The following is an 18,411-nucleotide window of genomic DNA, read 5'->3' as shown; positions in this document are numbered from 1 at the left end:
AAATTATTGAAACTTGAGTTTTTGTGTTCAGTATGAATCTCTGCAGTCACTTATTAATTTTCAGTTGCCCTGAATTTATATTATTATTATTAAAACACCAAACACTTGCTTTCTGAATACATTTCATAGTCTTTTCTTGTAGGAAATAGTTTGTTGTATGTGACTATGTGGGAGAAGCATACACAGAAAAAGGGAATTATCCTTTTTTAGATGTTTGAAGGAAGCTAGAATATCTATATGGGGTACAATACAGTGTTTTGTTATGTATTCAAGCAGTGTAGCTCAAAATACAGGGAGGTCTCTTTATTTACCTTAGGGCGTAGATCTGCAGATCTTTGGAAAGTAGATATTTACAATTGTTCTTCCTTTGATAAATGGAGTTTGGTGGGAGGTTTTTTGCTTGTTTTCTTTTCTTTAAAGAATAAAAAACCAACCATCTGGAGAATGGAGTGTATAATGGTTTAGTGGTTAGAATACTCACTCATAGAGCTAAAGAATTGGATTTTAAGCCCTTCTCTGACTGATGAGGTTCAAATCCACAGACCAGAGTCTGCTGAGACAGTGTCCCAACCATCTGATTACCATCCATTCTGGATGACAGAGTGAAGAGCACATTCCACCTTTCCTGAAGTTGTTTTCTTCCATTGTGAGGAAAGAATATACTGGGTCAGAGAAAGAGCATGTGAGGAAGCCTGACTCTGTAACATAATACTTAGGACTTTGCACAGCAAAGGATTTGGATCCCAAAAGGGTTTCTGTGTCTTGCATTAGACAGATATTAAATAATATGAACTGAATATAATGCCTAGAGCTGAGACCAGAATACAGTACTCTTCCTCCCAGAATGAGCACTCTAACCACATTGGATACAACTTATATATTTCTATGCTAATTTGAAAACAGACCATTGTTTTCCATGCTGTTCCTGGGGACTATTCAAAGAAACAATTTGAGAATTCTGGAGTTAATAATTCTGAACCATGAAATGTCCAAGCAGAGCTGGACAAACAACTCAAAGTATGTAAGAGTCCACCTTCATGTCAAGAGAATATATATAGAAGATAATTATAATAGATTATTATTCTCTAATAATTTCCTAAATCTGACGTTTAATTTATGAAGAGTCTTGACCAAGTTCAGGAAACCAGTCTGTGGGAGTCATATGCCTCAGTGGCTTCTTACCCATTTTACAAACTGCGATCAGTATTTAGGGTATTTTCCAGAGGGAAAAAGAAAAAAAAAATTGTCATCTAGGTCTTCTCCTGTTGACTCTAAAAGTAGGAGGGAGAGGTGAGTTGTGAAACCAGTGCAGATCCCATGTATTGACCCATGAAATAAGCAAGCCAAAAATTGAGTCGAGGAAGCTATCTCTAAGAAAAGCAAATACTCTGAAGGCTTGAATTCAGAAAGAATTTTAATGAAAACATTTACTATGGATCACAGCAAATGCTGTGTGAAGCAAACACTTCATACATACATGAAGCCCTTATAAATGGACCAATAAGGAAGGTACACTATTTGCTGATATTTATAGATCCTGAGATATTAAAAAAGCTAACTAGTGGCCAGACAGTGAGGGATAAACCTTATTCAAACATTAGATGTGAAGTCGTGAATCAGGATGATATTAACTGTGCTTACAGCTGGAAATCTCATCATAAGCAAGAACTGAAGTTCCAAGGAACGCTGATAAAAGAGCCCTTTTTTATCATTCAGTCTCCAGCGTGAATTTTTATTCACACAAATGTAGCAGATGGGTGTTCTTAATTTGTTGCAGAGTTTCTGGGCAGATTATATCCAATTTGTGCCTAATTTTCTTTCCCCACTGTTAGGTGGACCGCCCCATCTTCTACCTAGTAATTAAACTGATTCTTTGTGAATAAGGAAGAAAGTTCATTCACTTGAAATCTTATTATCACTTCCTTTGATTATTCTTCGCTTAATCTCTTCATCTAACTTCATCTAACTAAATGTCTTAATTCTAAACGCATAATTTATAAGGCAAAAAGCTTATATTGCTTTAAATCATTCTGAGATGTTCAGAAGTTCCTAAACGTTACCACATCCCCTGTAGTTTGCCTTTGATATACTTCCTACTTGCTGTCTCTGGTAAGAACAGTCTTTCTGTTCTGTATTTACACAGCTCTGATGAAAACAGGGATTTGGACCACCACAGGGTCATCTAAATACTGGTAAAAAGGTCTAAAATACATCAAAGATTTAAATTCTGAAAATAAGCACACAATTTGTCTTCAAAGATATTCTCCAAAGACCATCCTCCAAAGACATACAGCTTAGAGATGTTTTTGGAGTATCACAAACTTTGAGAAAGTCATAAACCCGTCTTTTATGGTACTTATAGCATTTCCCATTCTGTGACAGCACAGAAACCAAAAAGGGAAAAGAACAAGCAAGTTAATACATAGATTCATAGATTCATAGAATCATAGAATCAGGGAAGCATTGAGGTTGGAAAAGACCTCCAAGATCATCAAGTCCAACCGTCAATCCAACAATACCATGTCTCCTAAACCATGCCCTGAAGTGCCACGTCTACACGTCTTTTAAATACCTCCAGGGATGTATATACTTCATAATATTTATGTTTATGCTATTCTGAGACAAGTTCCTCACTCCAATTGGTTTCTGCTCAGCTGCAGTCATAGTGGCCAAAAAAATCAGAGCAGAGCTTTGTGCCTCAGTCTTTCCTTGCCTTGTGGAGTACTCCAAGGCTGGAGAACAGGCTGAAATAGATCACAGACTTAGTTTCTTCTTTCAGCACCAGGCAATAAGAACAAACATTGTTGACTGCAACTAATTGTGAGTGAATTACTCCCTCAGAAAACATTACTGCTAACAACATCATGCAATCATTCCAACAACATGCACTGAACAAGAGGCTAGAGTAGGATTTACAAATCCTGAGTTATAATTCCCTTTCTATCAGAAATTCACAATGTGTACTCAGAAAAATAATGTAACCTCTGTTGGTTGTCTATAACCACTCCTACCTTTAGCTTTGCCTTTCTTCTAGTTAGCAAGCTTTATCTCCCATTCCATGCCTGACACAAAGGGATAATGTTTTTTAGCTGAAGCTTGCCAGTGCTACTGTAATGCATCAAGATAAGCAGTTTTGTACAACGTATTTATCTTCAACTGAATTAACGTACTGATAAAATATACCAGCCTACCTGTTCAGATAGGTCTACTTTAAGTACCATGCAATTTAACTGATCAATTTCCATGAAGTCTTTAATTTACAAGTTTTGACCAATAACAATTATGTAGTAGACTGTCATCACTGCCTATGCTTCAGTACTTCTTTAATATAATAATCTAATAAATACTGTGTTGATATCCTGTTTAAAATTGCTTACTGTAACAATGCAGTTAGTGGCAATGGCAGGAGAGATGATGTTCGCAGAAAGAAAGAGCTAATTATGATGAAACAGCTTGTGGCAATGTAGCCTTCCTGCAGTATACATATTTTACATAAAAGTATACTTTTTATTCATTTCAAGGATTTTGCTGGAGGAAGCCTGTAAGTTATTCTTAAAGACAGTGGAGAAGCTTCCACTTCTAAGGTTTCCCAGGGCAGAGTTTCTAAAAGCATATGTTCATCCTTTAGTACAGCTCCTAGTACTGAATATCTTCTTGGCATTTTACTATCTTCTTTTCCACTCCACTCATTTTAACAAAAGAGGTGTAGTGTTTAAGTGGAATTGCCTGGATTTCAATTACTATTCATTGCCTCTTGTCTCCATTTTGAATTCCACCATCTCATGGTCACTGTGGCCAAAGTTGCCCTAAACTTTCAGTCCCCAACTAGTTCTTCCTTATTTGTAAGTCCCAGCTCCAGCAGAGCTGCTTCTTTCACCAGCTCCTCAATCTCCTAGGTTAAGAAGTTGTGACCAATGTCTTCCAGAAATCCCCTGGGCTGCTTGGGCCCCTCTGTGTTATTGTTCAAGCAGACCTCAGGAAGGCTTAAGTCCCTCCATGAGAACCAGGTCTTGTGAATGAGAGGCTTCTCCCAGCTGTCTGCAGAAGGCCTTATCTGCTTCTTCCTGATCAGGCAGTCTGTAGCAGATATCCACCACAGTGCCACCCCAATTGGTGCCCTCCTATCCTGAACCACATGCTTTCATCTGGTTCATCATCCTTCCCCAGACAGAGCTCCATGCATTCCCGCTGTTCCCTCACATCAAGGGTAATTTTCCCCTCCTCGCTGTCCCAGCCTATTCTTCCTAAAAAGCCATTATCCATTCATGGAAGTACTCCATGTAAACTATCCACCACACCTCTGTGATCCCTATAAGATCACAGCCCTGCAACTGCAGACCAACCCCTGGTTACTCCTCTTTGTTCCCCATGAGGCAAGAATCAGTGTACAGGCACTTCACAGAGGCATGCAGTCATGATGATTTTGCAGAAACTGAAGACGTTGAACAAGATCAGACCCAGCATTGACCCCTGGGGGTACTGGTAATGACCAGCCTCCAACTAGACTTCATGCCGCTGACCACCCCCCCTCTGGGCCTGACAATTCCGCCAGTGTTCAAGCCACCTCACCATCTGCCCATCCAGTCCATACTTTGTCATCTTCTCTGTGAGGATCTTATGGGATACAGCATCAAAAGCCTTACTGAAATCAAGGTAGACAATAGCCACTGCTCTCTCCTAGTCCACCAAGACAGTCATTTCATTGTAGAAAGTAATCAGGCTGGTCAAGCATGACTTCCCCTTTGTGAACCCATACTGACTATTCTCAATTGCCTTTTCGTCCTTCATGTGCCTGAAAAACAACTGCAGGATTAGCTCAGAAGTCTGGAAGAAAGGTTATGAACATATACTTAGAAATGGCTTTTAATGGATCTGGGGCTATTCTTCTGTTTCCAACTAGATTTTAGAAGAATAAAACCTAGAAAGCTAAAGGACAGAGTAGTTTAAAACTCCATCTCATTGTGTATTGTGTGACTTTAGCAGTTCATTTAGCTTCCACAGGACAGACTAAGAACAGTTACACAGCTGAGGCCAGCATGTCAATCCCTGACTGCCAAAAGTACAAATTAAAACATACAAACCTAATCCAAAGTAAACTATAGAGATGTATTTCCAGCATGAAATGTGCACATATACAAACCGAAGACTGTTTGAGACTTCCACGCTCCCACCATCTGACCATTGCCAGTGGAATAATTTTCTGGGAGTACAAAAAAAGGATCAAGGGACCAGTGCTGGGTGTGGGTGATGATTAGGTTGCACGCTTGGTTGTCTGTTGTAGAGCAGTATTTAAGATATGATCCCAACACAGGTATCTCACTAACATCTGACCTGCCTTGGGATGCTTTTAGCTTGTTTTGGCTGAGGTCACAGCCTCAGATACCAAGCCTATTTTAAACTTGAAAGTGTTTAGATTGGTTTTTAAGATAAAAGTTTCCATTGTCCAGCCTTCTGTGCTGTCAGTGATATGTGCAGATTGTTATAATACAGGCATTCACAGGTCATGCCTGAGCTTTACAGATTGGGAAAAGATTACTATCCACTCAAATTACAACCACTTCTGTATTGAGGCTGAACACTGAAACAACAACTGTACCAAAAATGCAACTTTTCAGGTGCTGACCAACATGATATGGACAGTAGGACTAAGTACACAGCTGGGGACAAGAACCTCTTTGGCTACCCCTAAATAAAGCAATTTTTACTAGACAGACTCCTAAGGCTCTAACAATATTTACCCTCACAGAAGTTCCCACAAAGTAAGGGAACGCTGTTAGCCCTATTTCTCAAGGGGAACTGAGGAACAGAGGGGTTAAACAATTTGTTCCAAGACACACAGGAAATCTGTGTGCAGAACAGGAAATTAAATGCAGGCATCTGAAGTCCCAGCCCATTATTTTACTCACTTCCTTGTAAAAATGATCTCTCACCATTTTCACCAAAGTAGGTATAAATTAAAATCCCGTCCTTTCTTCTAATCTGGGAAGTTCTTATACAGCTGCAGTGCACACATGCTTCTAGCTTAATGAAGATGAGGGAAAATTCTGGGACACTAAATCTTTCCTTGCTTTCTTTGATAATTTTCATTATCCTAATGAATTTTTCTTGTAAAATGCTGAAATGCTGAATTTAGTTTTCAGTTCCATTTACCTCCCCTTTTGACTTTCTTTGTTTTACCTTTACCTTGAAGCTTTGCATTATTGTTCACAGATTTGCTCATGAAAGTGAAAAGTAAACAGACATTATGCCAAAAGGCAACATTTCAAAATTCCCTCATTAACACCGTATTTGAAAGAAAATCAATTTCATACTGTATTCGCAAACACAGGGTGAAATTATTTAAATTCTGTTATTCTTTTCTTTTAATTTTTCTTTCCAACCTTAGTTGTATAATATAGTGGGGGGTTAAATGATTTTTAGAGTATTTGCCATCCAGGTCTTCAGTCTTTTTTTTTTTAGGTTCTAGTACCTCCTTTCTATTTATGTGTTTTCTACCAGAGTCCAACATTTCATTCCAGACTTTTGTTGTGTGGGTATCCGGTGCAGTCAGTGGACCTCTGGTTTTGATTCCTCAAAGCATTTAATCATCTATCCAACCAATTTAAAGTGTTTAAGTCCCTTTAGGATTAAGTTAAACTGAAGCACAAGACAAATGTTTTTGCCAGACCATGCTATCCCTTCATCTTTGTACTCAACCATGTACATTGATTTATGTCAAAGACTTCAAACTTGGCCTGATTTTTATGTTCACTAGAGATCCATCGAACAAATAACATTTTACAAGAAAATGAGATGGAGTTTCAAAGCTTTGAATGTTTCAGTAAGACCAATATTGATGTTGAAATAACTAAATCTTTTCAATTTATTTATGTATTTATCAGTCCAAAGAACAGATCAGACCATTGGCTTGGTATTAGACCAAAAGTACAAATTTCTGACCAAAACAAATACCTTCTTGTACAAGCAGCTGTCAAGGTAGATTACAAAGAAAACTGAATTTCAGCTTTAACTACTCTGATCAATATATTGGTTCTATGAATTTGTTCTCATGGAGTTGCTGAGATTTTAAATTTACATCTCAAATGTTGGGTATTTCCACTAGTATCCTAATTCAGAAACTGAGGCCAGAATTCTTGGAGGGCTTTTTTTTTAAAATTGCAGTGCTTTCTATTCTTATTCTTGTTGGAAATACTACAGAAAGAACTTGTTGCACAGTGTTGGTGACTCTTAATTGTTTGCTTACAGCAACATATAGAAGCCTAGCTGCAAAGAGAGCCCCCTGACAGTGGGAGATGCATAATAACAGACAGCTTCTCTTTTTCTTCTTGTAGAGGAATGAGAGATTCATAGAGGTTAAAAAAAAAAACAAAACAAAACAAAAAAAAAAAAACCCCAAACAATCAAAAAAAAGAACCCAAAAGAAAACCAACAATAAAAAAACCCCAACCAACTCCAAGAGAAAGAATAATGCCATGCAGTCACCTACAGGAAGGCAGTATTTGTTTCCAGCCCTCCTTTCAGGTTGTGAATTTTACTTTTACCAGTCATGGGATAGCACTAACTACGGTACAACAAATCACATAGAATAGGTAACTGCCTAAGAGGCAGACGATGGATCCTTCATGGGGGAAGTTTTAGGCTCACTAAGCTGAAGAGTGAATCCAAATTCCTACCTCTCAGATGAATGCACTAACCTATTGTGACATGAAGACAAGCATCAGTGGCATCGATGCCTTTAAAACAAGACCTTATTCTTTCAAAGAGCAGTTGTAGGCATCTACCTTTAGAAGAGAATTCTGCACTAAAAATGCCTGCCAGAAGCAATGAAAAAGACTGAAATTCCATACGCAATCTTATGCTCAGCATTAACAATACCTCTAGGGATATTCTCCTGTCCACTTCAGCTTGATCCTTCGCCTTTTTACTGTCAAGATTTCTTTAATATTTTTCCTCTTGCATCTAATTTTCTTGTTGCATTGTGTAGTTATATTTTCAGCTCCAGGTTTTAAAGCTTAATCTGAGGCCAGGAGCTTAAAATTTAGGTATTGCAGCACTGAACTTAAAAGCTCCACATCCCTTTATTTGGTTGAGTCCTAAGTGAATTCCCTAGGATCAGCAAGAAAATCTACAGCAAAGCCAAAAACTGAATATCAATCCCAAGGAATTTATTTCAGAGCCTTAGGCAAAAGGCCATTGTTCCTATCACTGTAGGTTAAAGATTCTAGTCCAAGCTGGAAAAGGGAAGTGGGGAAAAAATACCTCTCTAACCACTTTCAAAGAGTAGTCAAAGGGATCCTAAAAGCAAGCAAAGCTGCATGGTGATCTTTAGTTTTTCACCCATCCTTGATTTTTCAGTATATATGAGAGCTTCACAACTGGGAGCAATTATGGACAAAAATTATTACATGATGTATGACTCAACATACAAATGATCTTTGGGAAAGGAGGTTCTTCAAAAGCAGCTTTTGCTTATGGAACAGTATCAAAAGCACTGCATGGTTTGATTGTTGGGGGAATTATATACTGGTATGTGACACCTTTGGGAAAAGTTCTGAAAAGTAGGTCAGGTACCATGAGTCTTAGCAGACTGGTTACTTATTCATTGGGATCAGCTGTTCTGAGCTTCAGGAAGTTCAGGTCTCAGCAGCTGCTGTGTAATCAGGGCGCAAAATGCTTTACAATGGCTGACTATAAAAAATTGGAATTGATTGAGAGGGCCTGAGTTATTGTCCTCCTGTGATTGCAATATGCAGCATATAGAAAATTCTCTCATGCTTAAATCTTTCCTTTATATTTCTAGTGTTCATGAAATTAGTTTTAAACCACTAAGGGTTTCTTCCCTCCTCCCCATCTCCCCACAATAATTTCTGGTTCTAATTTGAAGGGTTTTTTTTTAATAAATATGTTTTAGATGAATTTAGTGCTTGTGAAAGTTGCCAGCCTATTTGATCCTGGACTGGGGGGAGGGCAGACCTTAAGCATTGGAAAGAACTAGGACCTCACATGAGGAAGAGGCCTAGAAAGCAACTGATAACCCATGAAAAAGAATAGTATTGCAGGGTAAGGCAACTGATAAGCTGATCAAAACAAAGCTGAAAATCCTGTCTGCCTCAAGAAGGATCCTAAGGAGTCAATGGATGTCCAATATAAAAATGCACATCAGCCCACCACTCTGGAAGACCACTTGATCTGAAAATAGAGCTGAAATACTATGACTGCCAAAGACCACTTCTCTGGTGAAGGGCAAGAGGAGGAATCTGAAGGAGGGTGGGTAAGAATCTGCCCCTACTTTTGGATTTGTCAGTCGTCAGTGTTCCTTAAATCCCAGTGAGGACCCACCCTACACACCCCTCTTCTCATCCCTACAGTTTGCCCAAAGTCCAACTTAAAAAGTCAGCTTAAATATTGTGAGAAATATCACTGAGATCCTTTTTCTGCTGAGGAAAGTTGTTGATTCATAATAAGGAAGTGGAGAAAGTCCATTTTGGTTGTGCATGTTTATGTCGTAAAGACACCAAACTGGCAAAGTCAAATGGAAACAAAAAAAAGATATTTAGCACTAGCCAGCTATAGAGCCATCATGGAAGTCATCACATGGGCATACATAACACCTCTTGTGCAAGGACGTCCATTATCTTTGAACAGGTAGGAAAAAAACAGTACAGTTTCCCATTTTAATGATTATAGAAGAGACCTGTAGGTCATTAGATTTGGCTCAGGTTATATATCCAGTTATTAGCAGCACAAGAATGGGAAGCTGGGGAGAAATCCTAACACTACTGGAATTATTGGGAGACTTGCCATTTTCTTCATGAGGGTCAAAGTTTTATATTCATATGTCTTTCCATGATTTAATGACAAAACAATTCTTTTTATTCAGCTCCCTCTCTAAGCACAATAGCAGACAGCCTCATAAGTATCTTAAAATTGTTTCTTTCGTACATTAATCATAATTTACATTGACATCTTAACTTGCCTATGCTTACACATCCAACCACTCATAGAGCACCCATTATCACTCCTTCTGATTACCTTCTATGTTAAAATTTGACAGAAATTAGAAAGGTCTACTTATCTCCAGAAGCTATACACATATAATCCTAGAAGTCTTTGCCATGTCATGCCGATAGTTGTTTTCCTTCCCTGTGAATAAGAGAGGCTAGGTTGGGTAAGAAAAAGGGTAAACACAAACCAGTTCTTTCTTTGTTTCTTAGGCTTGTCATACACATGTTGCCTTACTTATAAAAAGGGAGAAAAGAGAGTAACAAGAGACACAAAGATGTGCAAAGGAAGTGTCTAGCAACCTGGTCCTGATTTCTCATGGTGTTATAAAGGCGCATATGGTGGCCCTATGGCAGTAGTTCAGTTAATGCATCCTGACAGAGCCCTTTCCGTTGGTGCTTGAAACTAAGACATCAGCTCTACATCAGAATGACATGCCCACAGAATCAGGCAAACCTTGCAGGTTTTTATTCTTGTGACTACTTTTTATTTAATCCTATATCCTTTATAAGTGTGTTTGCCTTTCCCGCTTCAAATATGCATTAGTCGTTATATACAAAACAGTACTCTCTACCCTTTTAATAAGCCTAGTGTTCTCCTTTTTGAGTAGAAATTCCAAGACTGGCAAATAACTAAAATTGGGCACCCATCTGGCTTCCAAAACTTCGATATATTTTATTTCTATGAGATTTCCTACTTCCTACACATTAAATGTTTTGAGAGGAAAGCACTCCTTAAAATATTTATTGCATTTTCACCAGTCCCTTCTTATATTCTTCTGCTTTTTCAGTTTGTTAGGTGAGAAAATTATCAACAAACCCGGAAGTTAATCAACTTATTATTGTCACATAGAGTTTGCTTGTAGGGGCAGAGATCCAAAAGAGGGAGCTGAACAGAAGAGGTATAAGTACTAAGTGGGGGCAATTCATCTCCTGTGCTGCCAGGATTTATTTGTTTGTTTATTTAATTGCCAGATATTTAATATCATATCTCATTAAGTGCTGCTGACAATGATACTTGAATCATATTGGTAGGATTTAATTAATAAATAAGCATTGTAAGAAGTGTGTGAAAGTTGGCTTAAGACAATCATATGTATTTGGACCTTAGAAATATTGTGTGAAGTGCAGAGAACCAGGAAGCAAAACAACATGGGAGATTAAAAGGTAATTCATGATGTAGAAGAACCCTAAAGTTATTCTTGGCATTTCTAGAGTTCCAAAAACCAAAGTCAACCTCAGGACAAAGTGAGACATTGACTGAATAGTCTACTGGCTACTCCAGATATGTGGGGGGAAAAAAGAATTTAGGCACATTCGGTGGGAGGATATTTTGCTACTTCCAGCTCCCAGTATTTGAGTATTTGCCAACTATTTAGTAAAAAAGAAAAAATCAAAAAAACCCTTAAACAAACAAGAACAACAAACCCAGGCAAAAACAACAGAAACTTTGGAGATGCTGAGCACAAGGATTCCTATAAAGGTGGCAGTTGTTGTGTCACATAAATGTCAGCACAGTGCCCATGGAGTTTTGTGTAAACCAGATTTTTTTTTGCCATTTAAACAGGTATATTTGGAATATATTGATCAATCTACATTCTTAAAGTTTCAGCTCATAAATATACAGAAATACAGCCAGAAGTATATTGAGTATCAACTGTGACATTGATTTTCATATCCTCGAGGCCATTCCTAGAACACTCTGCTCACAAATGGGCTATCCTTTCACAAATCCTTATTGGAATTTGAGTGATGGAACTGATAATGAGAAGAGACCAGCAGTGGTTCTGCTGTCTTTCCCCCAAGCCATGGAATTTCAATGGATTATCTTGACATCAAGCCCAATAATTTATGTTTAGCTGATTTTATATTCAGGATTAAATTTTGGGATGAGGATGAAGAAACTGAGGAACTATCACTTTTCCATAGATATCCTTACATCTCAGAGCAGAGGAGTTTTTTTCTATTGAGTTAATTGAACTCTGTGAACAAGTGTACAAGAAGGGAACAGATTTCAGCCCAGTGTGATTCCATATGAGTATGTTCAATAATATTTATAAATTCAAATATGAAAATAAAAGGCACCAAGGAAGCAAAAGCAAAAAAATCTCACCCACCCCCTCTATTTCAATCCTTTCATATCTGGTAGAACAAACAGAACTACAAAGAACATCTGTAGATAAAGCCTAAGAGGGACATATGTGTTCCACACCTAACCACAGCAGGGTGTCACTGTAACAGCTTGCTTACTACTTATCACATCCAAGTCCATATGGTGCATTTCTGCCTTAATTGGGCATTTCCATGCTTTTGAAGATTTCTGACAAAACCTTAATGATTTTTAAATATTCTTTTGCTGATACCAAAGCTTTTGTATTTTAATGAGTTTCAAGCAAAAATTAAAACCTGAATGGGTGTTCACAATATTTTTTGTGACCTGAGAGATTCTCTAACAACAGACAAAAATGCAGTGTTATTTTACCTACATTCATATTTTAATTTCTTGCCAGCATTCAGCCTAGACTGCTCCAAATCAAATAAACCGCAGAGGCCCACACAGTGAGAGAGGGTTCATTATGGATCATGAACAGCTCAGGGTGGAGGTGCCAAAGTAAAAGAACAGATAGCATTGAAAGAGGACGAATAATATGTTTGCCCCATACTCTCCACATGTTTAGTGAACTTTCTTGGAGAGGCTATTTTATTCAGGCACTCTGAGGAGTAAGGAAATGAAAAGTAAGTGGATATACTTGCTTGTCTGAATGTAAAGAGCTATATAGATAGAGAGGTAGGAAAAAGGAAGTGTGAAGGGGGTCGGGCATTTGCCAGAGCCTTGTGCACAGCTTCAGTAAGTCTAGCCATAAAAGGGTGAATAGCAAAATAGTAGACTATGTGCAGACCTAGCAAAGAGATAGCATTGATCCCTACTGAGTCAGAGCCAAGGATAAAAGGTAGAAGTGGCAACTGTTGACTGGAGCTACTCTCTCTTACTGCAAAAACATGAGTGTTCTACAGGAGCTGTCTTGCATAAAATAGAGTTTTTCACATTTCCTAGTTTTGTAGATTGTCTATTTTCATTTACTTGTTTCCTTTTCTACTGAGAAACAGGAACATGGATTTTTTTTCTGCTTTGTTATCAGTGAGAGGAATGTCCAGAGTTTTTCTAGCCCGACAATCCCAGTGTCTTTGGCTAAATAAAAGCAGTAGTCCTTGTTAAGATATAGATCTTAATAGGAGCTTGTGAAGAAAAATGTAACACTGATACATGATTATAGAACAGCATACAGACTCTCCCTTTAAAATGAGAATAATATGAATACAGACTTGGGGGATCTTTCCTAAAAGAAGATGGTCTTTGGTCACCCAACTGCAAGCTTACTTCCACTTAGCTCCAGGTCCTTTCCAGTAATCATTCCTGGATGAACAGGGATGTAGAATAAGCTGTTTAACAAATGAAGAGAAAAAATGGCAAGAAGTTAAAGCTGGGTCAGTGAGAAAAGCAATGTGTGCGCTGCAGTTTGCGGTACGTCAATGACAGTGAGAGAGATGCAGTGTGACGCTGGCAGATTTTTTCAGACCACAGTAACTAGCAGCAGGCACCTCTCTCCCACACAAACCCAGCTTAGGATATAAAGAATGATCTCTGCAGGGAATGTTTCATGAAAGCAGAACTCAGCTGCGATCACATCTTTCACAGGCCTATTTCAAGCAGTTTTCTCCCTCCCCACAGTCTGGATATAAGCTGATTTTAAAATGCAAACATCCTATGCATAATTTCTTTGTAAAAACACAAGAGCAGATTGCAGACTTGATTTTAAAGGATCAGGCATATAATGTTGCTCATGCTACAGAGCCCAGATGTGGCCAAAGAAAAATGCTTATTTTTCTTTCTGTGTACAAGTTTCATAGCAAACACTAGCGGGCTTCACACTTGGCTGTTTATTCTAACCTCTGTGTTCAAAAGACTAAGAAACTCTCACAGTTTATCAGGGTTCAAAGATGAAGTTAAAACATAATGAATCCTGATAAAATCTCATAGATTATCCTTGGGGAAAAGCATCAATTAATTCAAAGTTTAATTCTTTCTATAAAAATAAGGGGTTTTTTTAAGGTGTTTGAAGTCTTCGACTCTACCCCTTGGCTTCTTTTAATTCCACCTTCTAAACTCCTTAATCAAGATTTCAGTAGCTTAAATTACAGCTATTAAACAAATTGGGAAAAGAGGGAAGTATATTCTTCTTTCTCCTTGTTATATGTAAAATAAAATGAACCCTGAGGAAATTGTGGTGGTCTCACTGAATAAGCTCCAGAGTGACTCCGGACCCAGGAGTTGTAGTATATATCAAATCCCCCTATAATAATTTTCTAACCTCATACAAGCTCTTTTTAATTAAAAAAAGAGAGCCCAAAAGGCTTCAGATTCCTAAAGTACTATTTAGTTGAAATTTACTTGCCTTTGTTCACAATACAAGCTGCAAACTATCATCACAACTCTTTCAAGTAATCACTCAGATATCTGAGAAGCTATAGAGAAATACATCTTGCAAAAGAAATTACTTAAATTCTGTTCTGGCATGAAAATAGAATTGTCTCCATCATAGCTGAATTAAGCAGTTTGACACCTCTGTCCTCTGCGAATCATCTGGGATACTCGAACAACACACCTGGTATTAACATCCATGAGGACAGGAGCCAGTAAGCGATTTCTGAGCATGTTTAATTTGTGCAGAACACTCTAAATGCAGCACAGCATGGCATTCAAATCCATCCAAACACTTGCCAGACAGGGTACTGCCATATCCTGCTGAAATCATGGTCTTCTGTTTACAGGACTTGCCCTGGAAATTGAAAAACTACACCATCATCAGCCTGAGTGGATACAAATCCACAGCTCCCATCTCTTCAGAGAGTGCCCTAGCCACATGGCTTTTGTTGAAGCTGTGCCATTTTTGTGGAGCCAGGAATGTGGAATTTGTTTGGCCTGCAAAGAAAATTGCAGAGAGGAGTCTATTTCTGTAATCTAATAGGCAAAACACTCTGCTGGAGAGAAGGGGAGGCTAAAATAGTTCTTTCCCGAGGGCCTGCTTAGAATATGTATTTTCCATGTAACAGTCTTAGGATAAAATGCATTAGCAATATTGGAAGAAAAACTGAAACGCAGGAGCTTTCCTGTTTCCAAAATGGACACATCTCATTGTCTCACAGTTGGCCTTTCTGCTTACTTTTTCTTTCTGGCCCCAGTTCTTACACCATTTATTGCACGAGGGCTTTGTTCTAATGGATAGGTGTACGGCTGGCATGGCATAAAACTAGCCAATAGATGGTGAATGAGGCATTCTTATGACAAGAAAGCATTGACCTGTGTTCAATATTCAGAACAACATCTTGAATCCTGAACTCAGCTAGTGGGTGCACAAAGGCACCTCACTCACAGCTGTGGAGAAGTATGAAAGCCCAGGGAAACACAGGGTTTCAAACATATTCAGCATTTTCTAGCAACTGGCTTAGATATCTTCCTGAAGAAGATAAAAGTAGTCACTTCTACATACTCTAAATATTATTTGAGTTAATAAAATTCACCCCTGGAATGTCTTTATGAACCTCACCTACAAAGAAGCAACAAACTCATATGCTAACTTTGATCCTCTTTGCGTCTTTGGGAAAATAAAATAACCCCACTTAAATACTTATATCTATTTCTGAGAGAACTCAAAATAATGTTAAAAATTGTAGACTCAATAAAAAGACATGAATGCCTGATTAAGAGTGAATTTCATGCCGACATGAAATTTCAAAGTGGTGTTCCTAAAAAGTGCAGGTTTTTTAATCCATGAACAGGTAGAGCCTTAGGAGCAATTTCATCTTGTTTGCCTTACCATACAATAGTGTTATAAGCTCAAAGGAGCTATTACAAATGACAGTTATAATTCAAAATTCAAACTCAGAGCTGAAACCATGCTCTGAAATGTGTGCAAGCCTTCAGAGTTTTGTATATAGAGTCCCATGAAGCTCACAATACCTCAGAATATTTTGCACGAAGGAACTGTTCATCTCATACAATATTTGCTATATTATCTGTGAATAAAATACACTATTTGTCCCTTTATAAAATTTGAAAAAATTGACATGTTTTTCTCCATTATCTCTTCCTATATTACCTAGACCACATAAAAGTCAATCACGTATTCACCAGGGTCAGCTTGCTGAATTGATGTGGCAATGTGATCTTTCCTTAGAGCATTGTGCCCAAAAATTTGAACTTCCCTGTTCTCCTCCTAAACTGCCCTGTTCTCCTCCTCAGAGTGACTCAAACTGGAAACAGGTGACAGCAATAAGTTTCTGATGCCACAAGTCCTAAAGCTGAAATACAATGATCTAATCTCTCCATCACAAATCAAAACAAACTAAAAGCTGGTCTAATTGGTACTGGCTATCAATCGGGCAAGATTTGATAATACAGGAAAAGAAACAGTTCAGCTTTGACCTTGAAGAGTCAGGAAGGCGGTATCAGAAATGTCCATCAGGGCTCTGTCCCTCTGAGCTTGGAAAATCTCTTGGCATCTGGAACCATTAACTTTAGCTCTAGTTTTAGCCGTGACAATGGCACGGAGCCGTCCTTGTGCTGGAGGCTTGAGGCCAGAGTATCTGGGAACAAGTAAGCTTTACCAATAGGATAGCATATTGCAAACATTCATGTAGTATTTTTTCATATTATGTTTATTATGTGTGGATCTAAGACATTTCTGTGCCACTAGACAAAAAAAAAATAAATTGTATTTGAATTCTAATTGAATGAGGCTGTACACTTACACATAATTATATTCCTTTTTACACATTAAAATTATGCATTATTTTATACATAAGACATTTCCATCCTTCTTATTTCACATATTTAAAAAAACAGGCTTTATTATTATTATTATTGTTTGGCATATGGGAAGAAGGAAAAAGACAAGGAGGAGGGAACAGAGAGAAGGAGCAAGCAAGCACAGAGGAATTTATAAAACAAGTATGTCTTTATAAATAGAGGTCACAATTTAATCTCATATTCAGTCTTTCCTTCAGTATATTTACAGAATAGTAACATTGTACTTTTTATGGTGTAAAAAGATATTAATTCCAGCATTGTTTAAGTGGGAGGCAAAGAAATATATTCTGGTTTCAATTAGGAAAGACAGATATATAAACAGGTTTTATTGGAAGGTCCTGATAGGAACAAAGGAATGTGATATCGATGGACACAAGGGACTCAGACCTGCTCTTGTTCAAACCACTGGAAAAAACTTCCACTGGCTTCAGGGCTGCAGGATCAAGCACATCCGTAGGTCATGAACAGGTTTAGCAGACATGTTAAAATGGCTTTAGTTTCTGAGTACTGATGGCTCCATCCCCAGGAATCTAGATCTCACTGCCATTACCCACAGTCAATGGTAGCCAAAGGCCTGAATTTCTGCTTTAAGAAAGGTTGAAGCCTTGCCATAAATACTTTCCAGAGAATGGCAGTTATTATGGCAACAGTGTTCCCATTGCTCTAGTTAAGGTTGTGTCAGCATTTAAATTATAAACCCCTGTTTTCAGGGGTTTACATCTTGGCTATAAACATTTGCTGAGAGATGAAAATTGGCATTCACTGCCCTAAAGCCATTTTTTTAATAACAAAGCTTGGAGAAAATCAGACTGGGTTTTTTATACTGCAAGAGGGAAAAGAATTGGAGGCTTGCTGTGGGTGGTGAGGTGCATTTCTATGTACATAGAAGTGCGTATACACAGAGATGGATGGCAGGTATATTCCTAAAAAGTAAAATCTGCTCTGTATTTTTTAATTAGATTTTGCTGGGCACTGAGAGATTTGTTAGTTTGTTGCTGTTTTAAATGCATTTGTGTGAGAGTACTAAAAAGAAAATTAGAATATTGCAGCTAGTATATTTCTTACAGCTGCATGAGCTTTCGTGTACATCAAAAATATGTTGCCTCTAAAATGCTAGCATTTTTGCCCTTTGTAGAGATGTTGTCATATTATGCTTTATCTAGTTTTTCTGAGTACAAATAGTCCTTTTTTTTTTAAGCTGGAGAAAACAAAGCCCATTTACTTGTAACTAATCTTTCTCAAGGTGTCTTAGATGACATTTCCACTCTGAATGTTCACATATGAAAACTTCTCTAGCCAAAGAATTCATCCTTCAGCAGCTTCCAGAGCTGTGTGCTCCAGCCCTGCTCCTCTGCGTGCTAACCTCTGGCTTGCAAAGGGATGGTGCACATTGCTCTTTCTGAGATTCTTTCATTCTAAAAATTCTTTGAAACCCTCTCCCTCTCTGAGACAGTGTTTTTGAATGTGTGTGCATTTTTTGTGTGTCTATACACATATACGGATACATATACAGAAAATAACTGTGAAGAATTTGCTTGTGAA

Source organism: Phalacrocorax carbo, chromosome 2, assembly GCF_963921805.1.
Source record: "Phalacrocorax carbo chromosome 2, bPhaCar2.1, whole genome shotgun sequence".
Taxonomy (NCBI): Eukaryota; Metazoa; Chordata; class Aves; order Suliformes; family Phalacrocoracidae; genus Phalacrocorax; species Phalacrocorax carbo.
This window is presented reverse-complemented; position numbering follows the sequence as displayed.